Source organism: Aedes aegypti, chromosome 3 (genome assembly GCF_002204515.2).
Source record: "Aedes aegypti strain LVP_AGWG chromosome 3, AaegL5.0 Primary Assembly, whole genome shotgun sequence".
Taxonomy (NCBI): domain Eukaryota; kingdom Metazoa; phylum Arthropoda; class Insecta; order Diptera; family Culicidae; genus Aedes; species Aedes aegypti.
Window position 1 is genome coordinate 367,292,456 of NC_035109.1, and position 24,520 is coordinate 367,316,975.

General features: G+C 41.2%; 1 long non-coding RNA gene across 1 annotated transcript; it reads left to right on the forward strand.

The window, feature by feature from the left end:
• The first annotated feature begins 375 nt into the window (after positions 1 to 375).
• On the forward strand, positions 376 to 8,835 carry LOC110679235. The gene is made up of 2 exons (XR_002502318.1): positions 376 to 595; positions 8,486 to 8,835. It is a non-coding gene; the product is annotated as an uncharacterized LOC110679235 (long non-coding RNA).
• The last annotated feature ends 15,685 nt before the right edge of the window (positions 8,836 to 24,520 follow it).

A 24,520-nucleotide genomic window follows, 5' to 3' on the forward strand; every position in this document is an offset into this window, starting at 1 on the left:
CGTTCAGGAATCGCTAAAGTGTAATTTCAAAGTTCATCTCTCTGTTGCCCGTCACATCTCCCATATCGAACGAATTGAACTTTATCTCGCCTTGTGTAGTTCTCGCAATCCAGGAAGCATCGATTAGGTTGGGTAATGCCATCGCTTCCACAAACAGGGTCCCAATTAAGTGGACAGTCACAGGCCACCTTGATGGATTCTTCCGGAATGCCTAATTCTTCTGCAGATGGAAACGACTCAAATTTGACGATTTCTGGATCGTTCTCCACTGTAGCTTGTGACGCTGTGCTCTTGAGTAGAAGAGTGAAGAATAGTACGGTTACTTTGATTGGTTTACTGAACTTCACCATGATTGTGGAATTACTGGAGGTAGCTGATTTGGTTTTGCTATAGAGCGTTTGTGTGAGCGGGAGCTCGTGCTATCAATGTGACGAATTGGAATTTTTCGCATTACCTTCAGTTGGCAGTCACCCAACGTAATATATCTACAATCAGTTACATACGGCTACAGTAGCATATCATTAAGTTTTCTCTAAACACCAACCTTGACAAGCAAAAAGCTACACATCGGACCAAGAATAACGCGAAAGCATTGGTAGAGACTTCTTTGAAAACTGTACAGAATTTAGTGGATAGTTTTGTGAAAACTTCCAAGCTTTCGTTAAGAATTCTGTTGAGATATGTGAGGAATTCTGTGCACTGTGTCATTCCTTAGAGTCTTCTAGGAAAAAATCCACATGTGGACTTCTGCAAAGTTTGTCGTGGGTATTTCTGTGGCGAATCAGTGACTCCTGTAGAGATCTACGTGAAGAAGGCAGTATAAATTTCTGTAGATGTTTTTGTGAAGAGATCTATGAAGACCTTTGTGAAAACTTCTGTGAAGACTTATGCAGAGACATCCCTGGATATATCTGAGAAGATCGCTGTGGACACCGTAAAGAGAACTCTTGTACTCGTTGTGAAGACCACAAAAGAGCTCCTGAGGAAATTTTTATCTTTATACATCGCAGTAAAGATCTTCGTTGGGACCTCTGAAGGGAGTGCTGAGGAAGCCTCTATGGAAACCTTCATAGAGACCCTTCCCAAGTAACCATAAGCACTAATAATAAGCCCTTATACAGCATCATAGATGCGTACATGCATTATAATAGCACCACAAATGCTTACACACCTTATAACAGCACTTCCGCTGCATAGAAACCCTATTACAGCATCATTAATGCTTCTAAGCCTGATGCATACAGGCATTAAATAAGCACTATATTGGCTTTATATTCGAATACAGGGCATGTTTAAATGCCATCCAGTGTTTTGATAGATATACCGCGTGCTTTGTGTTTGCATATAGTGGTAAGAGGGAGTCAAACATAAATCTTCTCACTACTACAATTGCAGGTTTTATGACGGGGAAAAGTGATGATTTAAATTGGTCACCTTTCTTCCCAATACTATTCATCTTATGTGGCCGTAGGAGCAAAGGAGCAGGACAACAACTCAACAATACGGGTGTCGCAGGTTCGAGACGCAAAATGAGGAATTTCATCATCATAAAACGAGGATCAAAATGTGGCAATTGCAAGTCCTCAAAGGGATGAAAACTACCAAAAAGAATATGTCTGATACGGAGAAGTACTATCTGTATCATTTTATTACATTTTTTTTGCATACTATTAGAGGTTTCCGTTTTCATTAATTCATTTATTTACCTCGTGTACCAGTTGCTTGGCCGCATACGCGAAAGCTCTCTGGCTGCGTACGCGAAAGCTCAAAATATTCGCCCTAAAAACCTGGCGAAAACAACTGACGTTTCTCACGTGGTCTTATATCAGCATTAGACTGGCCCTTAAACAAAAAAGTTGTAAAACTTAACGGGGCACCCCCTAGATATGAGCCTTAGGGTAAAAAAACGCTCTCTCAAAATTTCAACTCAATTGGTTGCTCCACCAGCTGGCGCAATCGATATGAAGTTTGTATGGGATATTCGTCTCAAATATATTGAAAATTGATCCTATGTCACTGTTTCGTTCCGAATACTAATTGTTCGCGTTCAAATATGCCCAGAATGACAAATACACTAGTTGATACCCTAATGAACATAATTGGAGAAGGTTGTATCTGGATTTAATCTCATTTTCATTACTCTTTCAGTTGTTGAAAGTTAGGCTTAGATCAGCACTCCCGTACAGTCACTTATATGCATGCGACATGTGCCTCAGCTCGCCTAGCGTCATAGGTGGCTATGATGCGCTTAGTGGCTACCTTCAAGCTATGTTGAAGAAATACAAGCAGTATTGCATGATATACTTCAGATGGTTAAAACACCAACTTTATTAATTTTGATCATGTTACAATCATCTACAATATTCTTCGCTATTACATCAAGTAGTGTTTTTGACATTCTGGGTCCAATTGAACGCGATCATCAATTTTCCTGAACCAAACAGTAGATGATGTGCTGTTGCTCATATGTTTGAGCTGAACATCCCATATTAACTTCAATTCAAATGCGCCAGCTCATGGAACGACCAAATGAGCTGAATTTTTCAGAAAGGCTTCCTCTAACCCCAAGAAATAATCCTGGGGGGTGCCCCGTGGAATCATACAACTTTATTTTTCTCCCATACTGAGGTGGGCCAGTCTAATAAGCATTAGTGGTGCAGAGAAGCACGGTTATATCTTGGCACTATAATGGCACGCTATTTCGCCTTTTCTGGCATTTTAATAGCATTATATGCGTATAGAAAACTGGCATGCATCAAATGATAACCGAATATATTATCGTGCTTACTGGTTACTTGGGTTTTCCCCTTTAATCTGTGTGGAGAATCCATTCAGGATCCTGAGGAGAATCCCCTCAGAATTTTGAGGAGAAGCCTCTTAGGATTCTGAGGAGAATTCCCTCAAAATTCTGGGGAGAATCTGTTCAAGATTCTAAAAAGAATCCTCTCAGGATTCTGAGCAGAAACCTCTCAGGATTCTGAGAAGAATCCTTTCAGGATTCTGAGGAGAATCCTTCAAGGATTCTGAGGAAAATGCTCTCCGGATTCTGAGGAGAATCGTTCCCAGATTTTGAAGAGAATCCTCTCACTATTCTGAGAAGAATAATTTTGAGGAAAATCCTCTCGGGATTCTGATGAGAATGCTCTCAGGAGTCTGAGGAGAATCCTCTCAGAATTCTATGAAAAATCCTCTCAATATTCTAAAAAAAAAAATCAGGATTCTGAGCTGAATCATCTCAGGATTCTGAGAAAAATACTCTCAGGATTCTGAGGGGAACCCTCTCAGGATTCTCAGGAGAATCCTTTAAGGATTCTGAGGAGAATCCTCTCGTGATTCTGAGGAAAATCCTCTCAGGATTCTTAGAGCAATCATCTCAGGATTCTGAGGAGAATCCTCTCAGGATTCTGAGGAGAATCCTCTCAGTATTCTGAGGAGAATCCTCTCAGGATTCTGAGGAGAATCCTCTCAGGATTCTGAGTAGAATCCTCTCAGGATTCTGAGTAGAATCCTCTCAGGATTCTGAGTAGAATCCTCTCAGGATTCTGAGTAGAATCCTCTCAGGATTCTGAGTAGAATCCTCTCAGGATTCTGAGTAGAATCCTCTCAGGATTCTGAGTAGAATCCTCTCCGGATTCTGAGTAGAATCCTCTCAGGATTCTGAGTAGAATCCTCTCAGGATTCTGAGTAGAATCCTCTCAGGATTCTGTGAAGAATCCTCTCAGGATTCTGTGAAGAATCCTCTCAGGATTCTGTGAAGAATCCTCTCAGAATTTTGAGAAGAATCTGCTCAGGATTCTGAAAAGAGTTCGTTCAGGACTCTGAGAAGAATCCTTTCAGGATTCTGTGGAGAATCCTCTCTGGGTTCTGAGGAGAATCCTCTCAGGATTCTGAGAAAAATCCTCTCAGGATTCAGAAAAGAATCCTCTTAGGAATTAGAAAAGAATCCTCCTGGATTTAGAAAAGAATCCTCTCATGATTCCGAGAAGAATCCTCTCATGATTCCGTGAAGAATCCTCTCATGATTCCGAGAAGAATCCTCTCAGGATTCTGGGAAGAATCCTCTCAGGATTCTGAGAAGAATCCTCTCAGGATTCTGAGAAGAATCCTCTCAGGATTCTGAGAAGAATCCTCTCAGGATTCTGAGAAGAATCCTCTCAGGATTCTGAGAAGAATCCTCTCAGAATTTTGAGAAGAATCCTCTCAGGATTCTGAGAAGAATTCTCTTCAGATTCTGAGAAGAATCCTCAGAATTCTTAGAAGTATCCTTTCAGGATTCTGAGAAGAATCTTCTCAGGATTCTGGGAAGAATCCGCTCAGGATTTTGAGAAGAATCTGCTCAGGTTTCTGAAAGGAGTTCGTTCAGGATTCTGAGAAGAGTCCTCTCATGATTCTGAGATGAATCCTCACAGGATTCTGAGAAGAGTTCTCTCAGGACTCTGAGAAGAATCCTCTCAGAGCTCTGAGAATAATCCCTACAGGATTCTGAGGAGAATCATCTCAGGATTCTGAGTAGATTCTTCTCAAAATCCTGAGCGGAATCTTCCCAGAATCCTGAGAGGATTCTTCTCAGAATCCTGAGAGGATTCTTCTCAGAATCCTGAGATGATTCTACTCAGAATCTTGAGAGGATTCTTCTCAGAGAATTCTACTCAGAATGTTAAGAGTTTTCTTCTCTAAATCCTGAAAAAATTCTTCTCAGAATCCTGAGAGGATTTTTGTCAGAATCCTGAGAGGATTCTTCTCAGAATCCTGAAAGGATTCTTCTCAGAATCCTGAAAGGGATTCTTCCCAGAATCCTGGGATGATTCTCCTCAGAATTCTTCTCTCTGGCGTTACGTCCCAACTGGGACAAAGCCTGCTTCTCAGATTAGTGTTCTTATGAGCACTTCCACAGTTATTAACTGAGAGCTTTCTTTGCCGATTGACCATTTTTGCATGTGTATATCGTGTGGCAGGTACGATGATACTCTATGCCCTGGGAATCGAGAAAATTTCCAACCCGAAAAGATCCTCGACCAGTGGGATTCGAACCCACGACCCTCAGCATGGTCATGCTGAATAGCTGCGCGTTTACCGCTACGGCTATCTGGGCTCCTCAGAATCCTGAGAGGATTCTTCTTCTCAGAATCCTGAGAGGATTCTTCTCAGAATTCTGAGGATTTTTCTCAGAATCCTAAAAGGATCATTCTCAGAATCCCGAGAGGATTCTTCTCAGAATCCTGAGAGGATTTATCTCAGAATCCTGAGAGGATTCTTCTCAGAATCCTGAGAGGATTCTTCTCAGAATCCTGAGAGGATTCTTCTCAGAATCCTAAGAAGATTCTTCTCAGAATCCTGAGAGGTTTCTCCTCAGAATGAGAGGTTTCTCCTCAGAATGAGAGGATTCTTCTAAGAATCCTGAGAGGATTCTTCTCAGAATCCTGAGAGGATTCTTCTCAGAATCCTGAGAGGATTCTTCCAGAACCTGAGAGGATCTCTCAGAATGAGAGGATTCTCATCAGAATCCTGAGAGGATTCTTCTCAGAATCCTGAGAAGATTCTTCTAAGAATCCTGAGAGGATTCTTCTCAGAATCCTGAGAAGATTCTTCTAAGAATCCTGAGAGGATTCTTCTCAGAATCCAGAGAGGATTCTTCTCAGGATCCAGAGAGGATTCTTCTCAGAATCCTGAGAGGATTCTTCTCAGAATCCTGAGAGGATTCTTCTCAGAATCCTGAGAGGATTCTTCTCAGAATCCTGAGAGGATTCTTCTCAGAATCCTGAGAGGATTCTTCTCAGAATCCTGAGAGGATTCTTCTCAGAATCCTGAGAGGATTCTTCTCAGAATCCTGAGAGGATTCTTCTCAGAATCCTGAGAGGATTCTTCTCAGAATCCTGAGAGGATTCTTCTCAGAATCCTGAGAGGATTCTTCTCAGAATCCTGAGAGGATTCTTCTCAGAATCCTAAAAAGATTCTTCTCAGAATCCTGAGAGGTTTCTCCTCAGAATGAGAGGTTTCTCCTCAGAATGAGAGGATTCTTCTCAGAATCCTGAGAGGATTTTTCTCAGAATCCTGAGAGGATTCTTCTCAGAATCCTGAGAGGATCCTTCTCAGAATCCTGAGAGGATTCTTCTTAGAATACTGAGAGGATTCTACTGTGAGCAATCCCTACAGGATTCTGAGGAGAGTCATCTCAGGATTCTGAGAAGAATCCTCTCAGGATTCTGAGAACAATCCTCTCATGATTCTGACATGAATTCTCTCAGGATTCTGAGAAGCAATTTCTCAGGATTATGAGAAGAATGCTTTTTACATTCTGAGGAGAATCATCTCAGGATTCTGAGGAGAATCATCTCAGGATTCTAAGAAGAATCCTCTAAGGATTCTGAGAAGATTTTTTTCAGGATTCTGAGAAGAATCTTCTCAGGATTCTGAGAAGAATCTTCTCAGGATTCTGAGTAGAATCCTCTCATGATTCTGAGTAGAATTCTCTGAGGATTCTGAGGAGAATCCTCTCAGGATTCCGAGGAGAATTCTCTCAGGATTCTGAGGAGAATCCTCTCAGGATTATGAGGAGAATCCTCTTAGGATTATAAGGAGAATCCTCTCAGGATTCTGAGGAGAATCCTCTCAGGATTCTGAGGAGAATCCTCTCAGGATTCTGAGGAGAATCCTCTCAGGATTCTGAGGAGAATCCTCTCAGGATTCTGAGGAGAATCCTCTCAGGATTCAGAGGAGAATCCTCTCAGAGGATTCAGAGGAGAATCCTCTCAGGATTCTGATGAGAATCCTCTCAGGATTCTGATGAGAATCCTCTCAGGAATCTGATGAGAATCCTCTCCGAATTCTGATAAGAATCCTCTCAGAATTCTGATAAGAATCCTCTCAGAATTCTGATGAGAATCCTCTCAGGATTCTGAGGAGAATCCTCTCAACTTTCTGAGAAGAATTCCCTCAGGATTCAGAGGAGAATCCTCTCGGGATTCTGAGTAGAATCCTCTCAGGATTCTGAGAAGAATCTTCTCAGGATTCTGAGAAGAATCCTCTCAGGATTCTGAGAAGAATCCTCTCAGGATTCTGAGGAGAATCCTCTCAGGATTCTGAGAAGAATCCTCTCAGAATTCTGAGAAGAATCCTCACGGGATTCTGAGAAATATCCTCTCAGGATTTTGAGAAAAATCCGACGGATCCGAGAATTCTCCAACGATTCTGAGGAGAATCCTCTCAGGATTCTGTGGAGAATCTTCTCAGAAGTTTTAGATGGATCCTTTCAGGATTCTGAGGAAAATCCTCTATGGATTCTAAGGAAAATCCTGTCTGGATTTTTAGATGAATCCTCTCAGGATTCTGAGAAGAATCCTCTCATGATTCAGAAAAGAATCCTCTCAGGATTCTGAGGAGAATCCTCTCAGGATTCTTAGGCGAATCCTCTAAGGATCCTGAGAAGAATCATATAAGAGTTCTGAGGAAAATCCTCTCAGGATTCTAAGGAGAGTCCTCTCAGTATTGTGAGGAGAATCCTCTCAGGATTCTGAAGAGAATCCTCTTAGGATTTTGAAGAGAAACCTTTCAGGATTATCAAGAGATCCCTCCCAGGATTCTGAAGTGAATCCTCTCAGGGTTCTGAAGAGAATCCTTTCAGGGTTCTGAAGAGAAACCTCTCAGGATTATGAAGAGAATCCTGCCAGGATTCAGAAGGGAATCCTCTCAGGATTCTGAGGAGAATCCTCTCAAGATTCTGTGGAGAATTCTCTCAGGATTTTTTGATGAATCCTTTCAGGATTCTGAGAAGAATCCACTCATGATTCAGAAAAGAATCCTCTCAGGATTCTGAGGAGAATCCTCTCAGGATTCTGAGATGAATCCTCTTAGGATTCTGAGATGAATCCTCTCAAAGGCTCCTTAGGAGAATCCTCTCAGGATTCTGTGGAGAATCTGTACAGACTCTTAAGATTCTGAGGAGAATTTTTTACTGTGCAGTTTAGTGGATACATATGTCGTATCGTAAGAATATTGCATGTAAGAACTCTCCAGCGTTTTCTCCACGAAATAACCTAGGAGCTCACTTGAATATGGAAGAGTATTCGATGATGCGAACAGTTATAACGTTAGTTACTCTCTTCCTTGAAAAAAAAAAAACCCTATAATTCTTGTTTTATGAACTCCGAACTTCGAATCAATTGAAATTATCACTTGTAGGTCCCTTGGAGATTCCTGAAACCGATTATGGGCCCATAACTTTACGGTTTGGCATGAACATGACATATGCATGTAACGCACTTACCGAAACACTATTTGAAGTAATTTTGAAACTTTTCGACAAATAAGTATTGTGTTAGTTTGGTGGTACGTTCAGATACATAATTTTCAACCACTTTTGACGTTACTCTTGCCAACCCTTGTGTTTTCTCGCATCCTACAACTGAATCCGCCATGTTGAATCCAAAAACCGACCATCCTATCAATAATTCCGGTAATACTTCGCCGTTGACGTTCATCCCTTCAGGATCCAATTTCATCGGAATAGGATATCGAAACCCTTCTCGCAATGTAACGTACACGGCGCAAAAGGCAAAGGGGTGATGGCCTGGCCATCGTCCTACTCGCAATTGGATCCGAGCCAAACAAGGACGCCTTTGAGTCACCATCACGCGTCGCGTCGTAAGGAAAGCCTGGAACCTGAACCCCTTGGCATAATCGTACGTCTCGAGGGTGGATCCGATGTCCCGCTTCGTTTACCCCGGCCCCGTATAACCCACTCCGACTGCGACGACGGCTGTTATTTTATCCCGTTTTCGGAATAAATTTACATTTTCCGTAACAAGCATCAGGGCAAGTTGAAGCCAGGAAAAAAAAGGAAAATAATACACCATCGTGTAACGTAAACGAAGGGATTGTCCGAACACATGTGGTCCTTTCAGGATATACCGTTGCGTTGGTTGGGCGAACGAATGGGGTGACCATCCACCATCACCACCCTCTTCTGCGATGTTTCCCCTTTTGGTTTTTGGAAATCAGAAGATCATCATCGTAGCAACCGGCGTAGCTGCCGTAAATCCAAAATTGCGTCATGGTTTGCTTTGTCGTTCGGGTACGAATCGAATGGATGATTGAGCGAAATCGGCACCCGAAATGTGTAACATTTTTTCTTACAATTTTTCCCAAAAAAAAGGGGGAAAACGAACGGATAACTGTTAATCTCAATAATCACGTGCGCACTCGTTCGTCGTCCTAAATTGGGAAACCGTTAATAAGGGGTTGGAAATTTTTCGAAATTTTACAAAATATAACTCAATTTGACACGATTGTCACCGGTTTGAAAAGTGGTAGTTTAGGGTTTTACCCCCTTGAAAAAAAGGATAGAAACCATTCAGGCATTCAAAAATTAGGCACGTGCTCAAATCTGTTCGCTTTTACTGAAAAACTGAAATTCCCCTTTTCTGAAATTTGAAATACAAAACTCAGAAGTCGATGAAAACTAGCTTCCGTAGTGACGATGGCTTCGACGCAGCTTCCAGCGCTCCCTTTGGACATTGGAACTTCCTTAAAAAAATGAAACCACTTTAAATAAATAATAAGAAAAGTGTGCCCCCTATCATATAAATTTCCAAAAATAAAGATATCCCCCTCTATTCGGTTCGGTTTTTTAAGCATCGGGGTTCTTTCCTGGTGGACGACCAGCCCATCCAGCGTCATTAATGCTTGCACTCGACGTGTGAATGAGCGATCTCGCCCCTGCCATTCGAAGGTAGCGAGGTATGTTGTCTGTCGTCTACAGGGAGAAACAACGTTGGAAACTTCAAAGATGCTGTTACGGGAGATGGTAATCGCCTTTGCGGTGCCTCCCGGGTACTTTTTGCTGTCGGTTGCTGAACTCGTGCCCGGCCAAATAAAAAAAACCGAAAATAACCAACCATCTTAGTGAGGTGAGGTGAGTTTTTTTTCTCGAATCGTGTGTTTTTGGCACGTGGAGGATGATGTTGCTTCGTCGAGGTAATCTTGTCTTCAGAAGTGAGGGAAAAGTTTTAAACTTTATGGAGTACAAGTTAATTTGTTTGTTATTAAGGGTCTCTTTCCGATGCTGAATGTGATCGTGTTTTTTTGTGATGCTCATTGGAGGGTAATCAACTTGAAGAGTTTACGAGACAGGGATTCGATGTAGACCCTGAGGATAAAATTTGATTAACCCCTCTAACGACAGCATCATTTTCCCCGCAAAACATTATTTAGATCGCGATAACTTTTTTGCTTTGCGACATTCTCCAACTATTGTTTCACAAGTTCTCAAAACAATTCTTCTATTTTCAGAAGCCATCTGGTTCCGGAGAAATATCAAAATTTCCTGGGAGACCAAAACTTAGTTATAACCTATGTAAATATCCTAGGCTACATAATCAATGAAGCTATGGAGCTACCATGGAAAAGAGAGGGTTCAAACTCGATAAATAATAGAGCAAAAGTGTACTGATTTTTTTGTCAAATTTGGAAACCAAGAGACTGAATGTAGTTCTAGAAGTAATACTAAAACTGACTGATTTCTATATCTTTATCTCGTCTTTACATACTTGCGAAACATCAATGCAACACGTTATCAGTCAAACCCTCATATTAGAAGAGAACCATCCGGCATCCACATTCATCTGTACGAATCTAACCCACAGCTAACAACAGTTACACACAGTCATCAGACGAAAAGGGATGCAATCCTAGTAGAGTAACGCAACGTTTCCCTTAGGCCAAAGGTTACATCGACAGCTGCCGCAGCAATGCACCACGTTCCCTACCTAACGCGTTGCATTTCGAAAAACCGATTCAAATTTTTTTTCATCGATTTTGAAATCGAACTTCCGATTTCCCTACACTCTGTTTCGGTAGGGTTCCTCTTTCGGGTGAGTGCGCGCGCTTACCGAAGCGTTTTTCAAAGTTTTTGCTCTCGCCTTCGGTTGCTTTGGTATTCACAAGTGGAGAAGATAAATCTGTGTTTTATGGGTATGATTTTTGGAAAACTGTGACCTTTCGTACCCTGATTTGTAAAAAATGCTTCGGAATTGAACATGATTAGTGGATTCCAGGATGATATAGTACAGTTTATTATTGATGTTAATTGGGTTTCAAAATTCTCCGTAAATCAATTAATATTCTTTTTAAATAACGACACACGATTTAAATTCTTTCGATATTTTTCTGTAGTGCATTGAAACCTCTTTTTATGTCTACGTAAATTACATTTACGAAGTATTGCCTCAATGGATTTTTATGGATTTTTATGTATTTAAGGCAACGCAACTTTAGTTTACCATACTGATGAATATATTGCATATGCAAATATATGTTTAAAGTTTAACGCCTACCTGATGTTATCCACTCTTTTAAATTAAGTCTTTTTCTTCTTGGCATTAACGTCCCCACTGGGACAAAAACGGCTACTCAGCGTAGTGTTCTTATGAGCACTTCCACAGTTATTAACTGAGAGCTTTCTTTGCCTAAGTTGCCATTTTTCGATTCGTATATCGTGTGGCAGGTAGGGGAATTCGGGGTAAAACCGACACCCTAAGCTTATTGATAAAATTTGTGTACTTTCGCTTGTTAAACGAACCTAAAATTGTTGTAAAATCACATATTGGTTATAAATCTATCAATCCTTGCGATCGCTGGTTGATATATTAAGCTTATATAGTGATTTAGATCAAATTGAAATTTTATCATTTTTAGGTGAGACAATTTAGAGTGCGGGTAAGATCGACACCCTGTTGGGGTAAAACCGACACTTCCATTTTGAGTAGAATTTATACGTTGTGAACATCACCATCACAATGCATATTTAAAAGAATGCTTTAAACGTGACTTTCGACATTTATGACCCCTTACTCCAAAGGATTAACCACATATAACGTAAATTATTGAAGAGAGGCCAAAGATCCACTAAATATATGTGAAAATTTCAAATGTCCCATGCTAAGATTACAAAGTTGGGGTGAATACACATGGATATTATTAATTTGTGTTCATGGAATGCTTACGAAGATGAAGTTGTAGCGAATGATTGGTTTTGAAAATAAATACTGTTTTATTTTAACAAAACAGAAAAGTGTTATTATTTTTAAATGATAAAAACTGTCGAACCTAATAGTTTGTAAATAAACAATAAGATTAATTTATGTGAAAATATTTCAAATTCTATTAATTCTTCAATTTAAAATGAGAAAAATTTCTTCAAGCTGCACCAAATTAGTTGAAACGTGATAACATAGAAATATTTTTTTAATACTTAATGATAGCTTGTGGCAAGTCATATAGTGTCATATTTTACATGTGAACAAATTCGCCATCCATGAACTTCACTGTAATTCGATAATAAAGACTCACATAAACTACAGAGATAGTATTCCGATTAGAAAGATTCCCTGAAGTTAGATTATGAAGCAAAGAAAGGTGTCGATTTTACCCCAAATGAAAGTGTCGATCTTACCCCGAGTGTACATTTATTTTTCAATAGCGTTTTCAGCTGTCGAAAAACCAAAAATTAATTTCTCCTTCATGTTGTATCAACGTAATAATAGTAAATGATGATGTAGACGCAGAACAAAAAATGACATTATAAAAATTTCACATGCGAAATAGTTAAAGAATAACAGCGAAATATTGCAACTGCTGTTACTTCTATGTTATCCAATATGGTTTTGTTATTTGTTTTGGCAGTTTATTGATAGCGTCAGTTGTAATGTCATTCGAAACACAACATTTCACAAGTTAAGATAGAGCGTGGTGGAAATTGCATGAAAATCTGCTCAAAACATGAAAAATCAAAGGGTGTCGAGCTTACCCACAGTGTCGGTTTTACCCTGATTTCCCCTACGATGATACTCTATGCCCAGAGAAGTCAAGGAAATTTCCATTACGAAAAGATCATGGATCGACCGGGAAACGAACCCAGACACCTTCAGCATGACTTTGCTTTTTAGCCACGGAGTCTAACCACTCGGCTAAGGAAGGTCCCTTTGAATTAAGTACACACTTCAAATCTACACGGGTAAAAATCAGAATCCAAAAACAAGATTATGACTCATGATATCATGATTCCAGCGTGTTTTCGTCTTATGAAAATACACCATGATTTGGACTCATGATATCATGAGTCAGATTGCCGTAACGCAACACACGCGTTAGGTTTTTGTAGCTGATTGCTCGGAATCATGATTCAAATGCCAAAAATGCTGAGTCGCGCATCCGTTTATGATCGGCAAAATAAAAAAAAAGTTAAAAATAACATACATTGAGATTCGAGCCAAGAATCTTCCGATTGCGAGCCACGTACTCTACCACTCAACCGCTTCGTCATCTTGAATTAAGAGTGATCGATACGAATGAGATGAAGCAAAGTGCGCCGCTTAGTGTTTTCACACTGGATGTTACATTTATGAGGAATCATGATTTGACTCCAGGAACCATGATTTGTGATCCTGATATCATGACCTTACCAATTTATGAATTTCATGATTTGTAAATCAGATTCTATGAAACTACCCCGAACGCCACTACCCCGAATGCCACTACCCCGAACGCCACTACCCCGAAAGCCATTACCCCGAATGGGATATTACCCCGAACGCCACTACCCCGAATGGGTCACTACCCCGAACGCCTTTACCCCGAATGGATAACATTTTGAGACATATTCTAGTTAGAGAGTGGGGAGATGATTGTACGATTCCTTTTGAGTATTTCACGAGTTTGGCTCAAAAATGTATTTTTCAAATATTAGAAGATAAAAAAGGAGCTAGTTGTTCAGCAAATAATTATTACATACTAGTGGTCCCGGCAAACTTCGTCTTGCCATCAAGTAGGCTGTTGAAATACGCCATGCAAATCCCGTGTAGAAAATGACAGATTCGTTTTCTCCCGTTTTCTCACTTTCCCGATGACTTACCCAAACTTTTACTTCGCACAAACACGTCGGAGCTCTGGACGAATTCAACAGTGAAAGAATCATGTAAGTTCAATCACCCGTTCTCAAGCCATTTCGTGACATACGAACACCATTCCATTTTTATTTATATAGACTAAGTTTTGACCTCTAATTTTGGGATGATTCACACAGCCACATTGCAATGCTCTGAAGAACAGCCTATTTCGAAAAGAAGGGTGAATTTATTATGAGAAGGATAGCTATAATATGTACAAAATTAGGATGTAGTAAAGTATCTTATTGGACGTCGGTAGCCACTTCCTTTACTCATTTTAAAGATGTCGAGCATCAAGATTAAGGTCTTCTTAAAGATTTTGTTTCGTAAACGATGGTAATGGAAGTTCACCCTGAGATAGTCGCGGCATAAGTTGTTCTATGGAACCCGCCTAAAAACCAACCTAATAGACGACCGTTCCGCTATCGCACTTGTACACTTCTACATGTTAAAAAAAATCGGCGGCCTCTGATTGACGCTACAGTAAGAAGTTTTGTTGATTTGTGGGATCATTAATTTAAATTTCTGTGAGATAACCACAAAAAATATATTTTTTATTCAAGATAAAATGGCAGAAAAGTGGTGAATAAATCCATAAGAGACCTGTCTGTTTTAATACAAGAAGATAAAAAGAAGGGAAAATTTCCGATTAGAATTATAGCAGGAATCACTTTAGTGAATGCCTATTCCTTTAGAAAAAGCTGTTCTATATGGAAATATTAGTGACTAGCTTATCCAACAAAAACATGAAAGAACAGCCTATTTAAAAAAGAAGGGCAAATTTCTGGTGAAATGTTTGCAGCTATGGCGTGAATGATCACTGTAACAACGTGATGCTATGACTCAACCTATATTCATAAGAGAGAAAAATATTTGTTCAAAAACACAATTGAAATATGAACACCACCAAAAAGTCCAAATACCGGTGATTATGCATCTGTTAAGCAACACCATATTGAGAGTTATGGATCCCAGTCAACATTTCGGTTGGTATATTTTTTGCTATACATCATTATATATGAATCAAATCACTCGTATAAAATGCATGAAAACGCTATATACACACCAAAGTGGAGGCCATATACGCACTTTCCACGACTTTTTCAGACTTTCCATGGTCAGCAATACGATGCCACAAAATTCCGATAAAAATAAAAAAAAGTTTCCAGTGAGACTCGAACACCGGGACCTTTGGGTCCCTAAACTGGTGCCATACCACTTCACCACAGACCGCTACATGAATGAGGTGTGATTATTTGCCAACATTAAAGGCCCACCGCCAGAAGATACCAACCTCTGGTGGCAAAGTTATTGCGATTTCATTTGATGCTGATCTGCATTGATATATGATCTGTTAGTTTATACATCTTGATGCGATTCTAGATTATACTATTTACGGCATGGTTTGTTGTCAACAAAGTTTGTCGACAATGAATCGTAGTGGAGAATTATATACAATTTGTGTTAACATTTATTCGTTTTGATTTGACATATTGTGCGATTCTGATTTTTGACGTATGAATATGAGATTTTTGGCGCACATCCTTATACGATACATGGTTCACTGGGATTCGAATTCCTTTCAGTCAATAAAAGGCTTATTTTATTAAAGCCCATTTACAAATTTCGTAACGCTGAAGGGAGCAAAAAAGTTTGTGGGTGGTTGTCCTCAAAATATTACAGCTCATTCACAATATGTAGAATTTCCATACAAAAAAGTGCGAGGGGGTGGGTAGGTGTTAAAAATGGCAATTGTTAGCGAAATTAAATTTGTGAATAAACTCTTGAATTGCGAACCCAGACAACCAAAATGTACGTATAACGAAATCACCTGGAGGCTTTGTATGTGCAAAATTTCACTTATAAGATGTCGCGAAAAGGCCTTCTACGTACAAAAGTGGAGGCGATATGCGTGCATGTGTTGTGTGATGAATGATAACATACAATGCGAGTGAATATATATTCTACGGAACTAACCTGTAATCTTATGCGACTTAACTTATGATAACAAAAGTTGATTTGACAGCTGCTACGGATTGAATCGACTTACTTTGTACGAGTGTACGGGATGAAACAAAATGTACAAATGAACTCAGAAAAGAAGCGTTTTATGCGAGGAAACTCATCAATCCGGCGAGTTTATCCACCGTGTTTTGCGGGTATGATGTAATTTGTGTGAATAAACGAGTTGTAACGTAAACTTTCATGCGATTTCTGGTTGTCTGGGAAGGTGCCCACTGAGCTGATAAACAGGCAATGTCTCAGAAAGAATGAGAAGAATACAGTTGCCATCACGATATTTCGAAAGAACAAATATATGATGAACATTTTACCGACGAATTTTACGTGCCATTAATTACCAGCCTTCATTAGAGACGCATTTTTGCACGCAAAACAAGATACTGTACTGTTTCTCATACTATTCGGGGTAATGGCTCATTCGGGGTAATGGCTCATTAGGGGTAGTGGCGTTCGGGGTAATGACCCATTCGGGGTAGTGGCGTTCGGGGTAGTGGCGTTCGGGGTAGTGGCGTTCGGGGTAATGGGATGGAGCCGTAAATCATGGTGTGGGGATCAGATTTTTATCCGTGTACGCCCTCGTATTTACAGGGATATTTATGAAATTTATGAATAAGGATTCTTTAACTTCAGCATAATCAACGTGCATAGCCCACACTCCGGAAGCACTGATGATGACAAGGACGCATTTTACGCGCAGCTCGAACGTGAGTACGACCGCTGCCCAAGCCACGACGTCAAGATCATCATAGAAGATTTGAACGCTCAGGTTGGCCAGGAGGAGGAGGAGTTCAGACCGACGATTGGAAAGTTCAGCGCCCACTGGCTGACGAATGAGAATGGCCTACGACTGATAGATTTTGCCGCCTCCAAGAATATGGCCATTCGTAGCACCTATTTCCAGCACAGCCTCCCGTATCGGTACACCTGGAGATCACCTCAGCAGACAGAATCGCAAATCGACCACGTTTTGATCGATGGACGGCACTTCTCCGACATAACCGACGTCAGAACCTATCGTGGCGCCAACATTGACTCCGACCACTACCTGGTGATGGTGAAACTGCGCCCAAAACTATCCGTCATCAACAATGTACGGTACCGACGCCCGCCCCGGTACAATCTCGAGCGGCTGAAACAACCGGATGTCGCCAATGCGTACGCGCAGCATCTTGAGGCAGCGTTGCCGGATGAGGGCGAGCTCGATAGGGCCCCTCTTGAGGACTGCTGGAGGACAGTCAAAGCAGCCATTAACGACGCTGCCGAAAGCGTTGTCGGATATGTGGAATGGAACTCAAGAAACGATTGGTTCGACGAGGAGTGCCAGGAAGTTTTAGAGGAGAAGAATGCAGCGCGGGCTGCAATGATGCAGCATGGTACGCGGCAAAACGTGGAACGATACAGACTGAAGCGGAAACAGCAAACCCGCCTATTCCGGAACAAAAAGCGCCGCCTGGAAGAGGTGGAATGCCAAGAGATGGAGTTGCTGTACCGTTCTCAAGAAACGCGGAAGTTCTATCAGAAGCTCAACACATCCTGCAAAGGCTTCGTGCCGCGAGCTGAGATGTGCCGGGATAAGGATGGGAGCATCTTGACGGACGGACGCGAGGTGATCGAAAGGTGGAAGCAGCACTACGATGAACACCTGAATGGCGCAGAGAACACAGGCACATAAGGTCAGGACAACGAAGGCGATGGCTACGTCAGCACAGCGGACAGTGGAAACCAACCAGCTCCCACGATGGGGGAAGTTAAGAATGGGATCCAACAGCTCAAGAACAACAAGTCCGCTGGCAAGGATGGTATTGGAGACGAACTCATCAAGATGGGCCCGGACAGGTTGGCCGCTTGTCTGCATCGGCTGATAGTCAGAATCTGGGAAACGGAACAACTACCGGAGGAGTGGAAGCAAGGCGTTATATGCCCTATCTACAAAAAGGGCGACAAACTGGAGTGTGAAAATTATCGTGCAATCACCATCGTAAACGCCGCCTACAAAGTGCTATCCCAGATTCTCTTCCGTCGTCTATCACCTATAGCAAACGAGTTCGTAGGAAGTTATCAAGCAGGTTTTATATACGGCCGCTCGACAACGGACCAGATCTTTTCCGTGCGGCAAATCCTCCAGAAATGCCGTGAGTACCAGGTCCCTACGCACCATTTGTTCATCGATTTCAAGGCGGCATACGATAGTATCGACCGCGTAGAGCTATGGAAAATCATGGACGAGAACAGCTTTCCCGGGAAGCTCACAAGATTGATCAGAGCACCGATGGACGGTGTGCAAAACTGCGTGAAGATCTCGGGCGAACACTCCAGTTCGTTCGAGTCTCGGCGGGGACTGCGACAGGGCGATGGACTTTCGTGCCTGTTGTTCAATATTGCGCTTGAAGGTGTTATGCGGAGAGCCGGACTTAACAGTCGAGGCACGATTTTCACGAGATCCGGACAATTTGTTTGCTTTGCGGACGACATGGATATTATTGGGAGAAAAATTGAAACGGTGGCAGATTTGTTCACCCGCCTAAAATGCGGCTAATGGTGAATGTGTCGAATACAAAGTACATGCTGGTTGGCGGAACTGAGCGCGACAAGACCCGCCTAGGAAGCAGTGTTACGATAGACGGAGATACCTTCGAGATGGTGGACGAATTCGTCTACCTTGGATCCTTGTTGACGACTGACAACAATGTTAGTCGGGAAATACGAAGGCGCATCATCAGCGGAAGTCGTGCCTACTATGGGCTCCAGAAGAAACTGCGGTCAAGAAAAATTCACCCCAGCACCAAATGTACGATGTACAAAACGCTCATACTTAAGACCGGTAGTCCTCTATGGGCATGAGGCGTGGACTATGCTCGAGGAGGACTTGCAAGCTCTTGGGGTTTTCGAACGCCGAGTGCTAAGGACGATCTTCTGCGGCGTGCAGGAGAATGGCGTGTGGCGGCGAAGGATGAACCACGAGCTCGCTCAACTCTACGGCGAACCCAGTATCGTGAAGGTAGCTAAAGCTGGAAGGATACGCTGGGCAGGGCATGTTGCAAGAATGCGTGACAACAAACCTGTAAAGATGGTGTTCGCTACGAATCCGGTCGGAACAAGAAGGCGTGGGGCGCAGCGAGCTAGGTGGATTGACCAGGTGCACCAGGACCTGGAGAGCGTGGGTCACAGTCGAGGATGGAGAGAAGTGGCCATGAACCGAGTGAATTGGCGAATAATTGTTGGTGAGACTTTATCAAGATAATTGATGTAAAGCCAAATCAGTAAGTAAGTATGAATAAGGTTCATACCTTGGGAGACTCATACAAACAAACTCTAAAAAGTTTAGAGTCTCACGGTTTCCTAGGGTTATCCAAGAACTTCGTTGAGTGAATGAATTCAGATTAATAAATCCAACTGTTATTGAACGGATAGAGGTAGATATCAAGGTTTACACTTATGTGGGCTCGTACAATTAAGTTAAACTAACTTTTATATTTTCCCGTATTCATGAAACTGATTTGAGAATACCCCTTTAGATCTTCTAGCGTAAACTGCAACCTTTCTGACGTTGCTGAATAATAACCCAGACCGGCTAGAAAAATACGTGCTATCGTGTTTCGAATACAACGATTCTTAAAGAAGCGTGTGCTAGAATAAGGGCGTAAGTCGCATGATCGATTTATCTTCATCGATCCTCTCTTCTGTGAATAAAAGTGGCAAGATGTTTGACAGCATTTTTTCACCTCAGGACGCAAGATTGCATTGCTGACAAGCGGTCTGAAGTGAAAAAATGCTAACAAACCCACATCTTGTCACTTTTTTTCACAGAAGAGAGGATCGATGAAGAGAAATCGATCATTACGCCCTTATTCTAGCACACGCTTGCTTTATGGTTGTCCAAAAACATCTTTGAGTGAAGGCTCTAACCATCCATAGAGATGGTCGGGTTTCACATTTTCCAAACCTGAACCCGACCCGTACTCGAATTATTTTATTTCTTCAAACCCGGACCCGACCCGAACCCGAAACAATAATTCAAAAGCAAACCCGGGCCCGACCCGAACCCGAAGAAAAAATTCTGTTCAAACCCGAACCCAACGCGAAACCCGAGAATTTTTTGCGGAAGATACCCGAAAAAAACCCGAGTTTGAAAGATGGTAAATTCATCGTTTGTGATGCATAGGGAAGCTTTCAGGTGGTTACTCTGTTCTAAATTCTCACCAAACCCGACCTAAGCCAGACTTACTTACTTGATACTTGATACTTGATGGGCAACAATTCCTTGGCGACGGCCTCTCCCTGGTTCCCTGCTGAATATTTGTTTAGCTTGACGTTCTTCCGACATGCGAGCTACATGCCCAGCCCACCGCAGCCTGCCGTGTTTTATACGCTTAACAATATCCATTTCATTATAGATTTGTTATAACTCGTGATTCATGCGACGCCGCCAGATGCCATTGTCCAATTTACCGCCGAGTATTGTTCGCAGTACTTTACGTTCAAAGACCCCAAAAGCTCTCCGGTCGACCTCTCTCAACGTCCAAGATTCGTGGCCGTACAGAGCTACCGGAAGAATTAGAGTCTTGTACAACGCGAGTTTGGTCTTCGTCTGTAAGCTGCGGGACTTTAGCTGGTTACGAAGTCCGTAAAAAGCCCGACTCGCAGCTGCAATACGCCTTTTAACCTCGCGGGTAACATCATTATCGCAAGTCACTAGAGTTCCAAGGTACACAAATTCTTCAACTACTTCAAAAATATCACCACCTATCACCACCTCACTACCAACATCACCTATGGGCCCACGATGTCTACCAGCGATCATGTACTTTGTCTTCGTGGTATTGATAATGAGCCCAATTCGCGTTGTCTCCCTTTTAAAAGGCACGTATGCCTCTTCCACGGCTCGGCGATCAATCCCGATTATGTCGATATCGTCCGCAAAACCAAGGAGCATGTACGAACGTGTGATAACAGTGCCATTCCTATGCACGCAAGCTCTCCTTATTGCTCCTTCTAACGCTATGTTGAACAATAGGTTTGAAAGTGCATCGCCCTGCTTCAATCCGTATAAAGTTACGAAGGATGTGGAAATCTCATCCGCAACACGTATACTTGATTTCGATCCTTCCAACGTTGCACGAATCAGTCTAATCAGCTTCGTCGGAAAGCCATGTTCCATCATTATTTCCCACAACTCGTTTCTTTTAACTGAATCGTACGCCGCCTTGAAATCAATGAACAGATGATTTCAAGCCCGACTTAACACGACATTTTTCAAGCCCGAACCCGAACAGTACCCAATAATTGTGTAGCCTTCAAACCCGACCCGAACCAGAAAAATTTTAAATTTTCAAACCCGGGTTCGGGTTGGTTTACCACAGTAGATCTTTCGGAGGTTTATTAATAACACAGCGTAACAAAAATGACATTTTTGCGTGTCTCAAGGATCAAATTATGTGTCTCGATTAGATTTTGGGTTGCTGAATCTGATGCCATTTTCAGAAAAGTTCCAGCACGTCACAATTTTTAGCTGCAGGTCGCCAAAGTTGTATTAAACACTGGTTTTATTGATGTTCACATAAAATTTAAAGTATAATTTATCAAACTTGTTTGTGATCTATTCCACTAAGCATACTATTTTGCACATAAACTTTCATTTTGGATGTAATTTGGTTGAAAATGCACGATTAAATTTAGATTAAATCGATTTTTTCAACATGCTTACTGTCTCCATACAATTTTCTTCGTTTCTCTCATATGGGGAAATACAATACTTTTCTAAACCGTCAATAAATAACTTTTTCACTTCGAAAGTACTATAAACTTTGTTGATAAGTATTCTTATACATAGAAAGTTTGAATTCTGTGGCAAATTAAGCAAATAAATTGCCTTACAAGCTGCCAAACTTGCATGCAAGTTGACTAAAATAGTCAATTTTTGAATATTCAACAGCTAATTTCTTAAAAACTAGACGTGCTATGATATTTTTGAAAACGGCAATGGATTCAGCAACCCTTAATTGAATTAAAAGCGGTATTTTGGTGCTTGAGACAAAAATGTGTTCCGCAGTGCAACGTTCCTACCCAGGCAAACTCAAACAAACATGTTGTATCAAGTTTGAAGTTCAACGGCTTTCTGGAGTTGTTCGAAAACTCAGTTGATTACAGGACCTCAGATCAACAAAAGTGATAAATAATCTCTTGAAGATAAATCAACAAGGTTTACACTCATGTGGCCTAATACAATTATTTTGAATCAAATTTTACATTTTCTGGTTGTCGCTGAACTTATTTTAGTAAAGGTCATTCCATATACGAGAGTGACCAGTGGCTTTACTGACGTTAATGAATAAGGTTTGTTACTGCCAGGTTGGGCAACACGTGGGCTTGCCTTGTGAGGTTGGGTGCGTTCAGGACCTCTTTTCTTGGCAAGCGCGATCTGGAGCACCTCTCTGGTTTCAATGTTGACTGGAGTTCTCTAGTATGCTAAACAGACCTCGGATATTGGAATGGATGTAATGAGAAGCTTTGGTGATTCACAATTTAACCTGTATATTTCCAAAAATGTTTTAGCTCCCATATGCTTAAACGGTGTCAATTATGATGAAAATCATTCTCCCAAAATTTAAAGTGATTTGGGAGAAATTTGGTTGTGCACAGACTATTTGAAGTTTATATGGAAATTACTATGGAAAAGACAAACCTTTTGTGCTCAGTTCTCTAACTGCTCGTAATAATAATTTATGGAAAAGTGAACAAACTCTACTCATGTGAAATCATCCCAGCTACAACTTTGCCGAAGACCATATTTTGATGGGACGTAAGGATAATTTGTTATCAGTGATAACAAAGTCTAAATTATGCTGAGATGAGCATTCAACTACTTGCAGAGCAACACTGCTGTTTTGCTGTAGAACATAGTAGCCTGGATTACTTTGATATATTATACCCGCCAGGAGCCCCACTGTTGCCTGCCGAGCAGTTTGTTAAGCATGCAAAATGCAAACCCAGTTTATGATTAAGAATAGCAATTTATCCTTAAGTCATATCAAAATGTGGTCTTCAGCAAAGTTGTAGCTGAAAGGATTTCACATGAGCAGAGGTTGTTCACTTTTTCATAAAATATTATGTCGAAGAGATAGAGGCCTGAACACAAAAAGTTGGCGTTTTCCATAGTAATCTTCATATAAACTTCAAATAGCTTGTGCACAATCAGATGTCTTCCGAATCATTTAAAACTTTGGGATGATGCTATTTATCATAATAAAGATCGTTTAAGCATATGGGAGCCAACATTTCAAAATTTGCGACACTCTACTCTGCCCATAACTGCATATTTGTAACATTCGACAAAAGTAGGCATTGAGTAAATGGAATACCAAGTATGCATTTCATGGCAGTATGCAAGGAAACTAAAATTTCTAAAAATTACCATGAACTCAACAGTGCTTATTTGAGGCTGATATTTTGTACAACTCATATAGCATACTAAGCGAATTATCAGAAAATTATTCTGATAGAAATTTCATTGCCATTACTTTACGAGGCTCACTTATAATCTTAATGTGACTGTTTTGCGATTATTATTACGAATGTGACAAAACAACTCGGTATTTTTTCGAATTTTCTAGAACAATCTCAAAGATTTCAGTAAGTTGATCGAAAGTATTTATGATTTGATGACTCTCCATGGTATTAACTCCAATTTGTCAAAAATGTTGAATGTGACTGTTTTGCAGTTATGGGCAGTACTGTACACGGCAGAATTTGTTCAGTGGAGATGACAGCGTTAATAAAACTGAACGGGGTGCTGGGAATGGACGTTCGTTAGCCTCGTCTACTAAGTATGCCCGTCCTGGGGGTTTCGTCCATGTGGGCGTGTCGTCTTTTGAAACCGGGTCGTCGGCCACGGAGTTCTGCGGACTCGGTCGCTCGAGTTAGTAGCAGGCTTCCTTCTGCTACCAATCTGGGTTCATCCGCACTCTAAATGACCCAAACCCGGAAGGAGTTTCCTGGATGAAACTACACGGGACCTTAAAACCTTTCTATGGTATGAACTTTTATGCCAAAGCACAAGTATATATACTTAAATTATTTTACGAATTCCTGTGAAATCTCAACAGCTGAGCAGTTCGGTGAAATAAATTAACGGAGTACGGTAAATTTTTACAGTATTCGGTAAAAAATCACCGTAATCCGTTAAATTCCGACGAAATACGGTGTTTTATTTCACCGAACTATTCAGCTGTTGAGATTACGTTGAAATTCACCGTAGTGTGTTTAGTGTGTAGTTGATTTGCTTTTATGCTCCTCACTTCACGACTGCTTTCACTTTCTTATCTTTAGCTTCTCAACTCTCTATTCTTCTTCTTGGCATTAGCGTCCTCACTGTGATAGAGCCGGCTAACTCAGCGAACTGTTCTTATGAGCACTTTCACAGTTATTAACTGAGAGCTTTCTTTGCCAAAGCTGCCATTTTCGCATTCGTATATCGTGTTACATGATGATACTCTATGCCCAGGGTAGTCAAGGAAATTTTTATTACGAAAAGATCGTGGACCGACTGGAAATCGAACCCA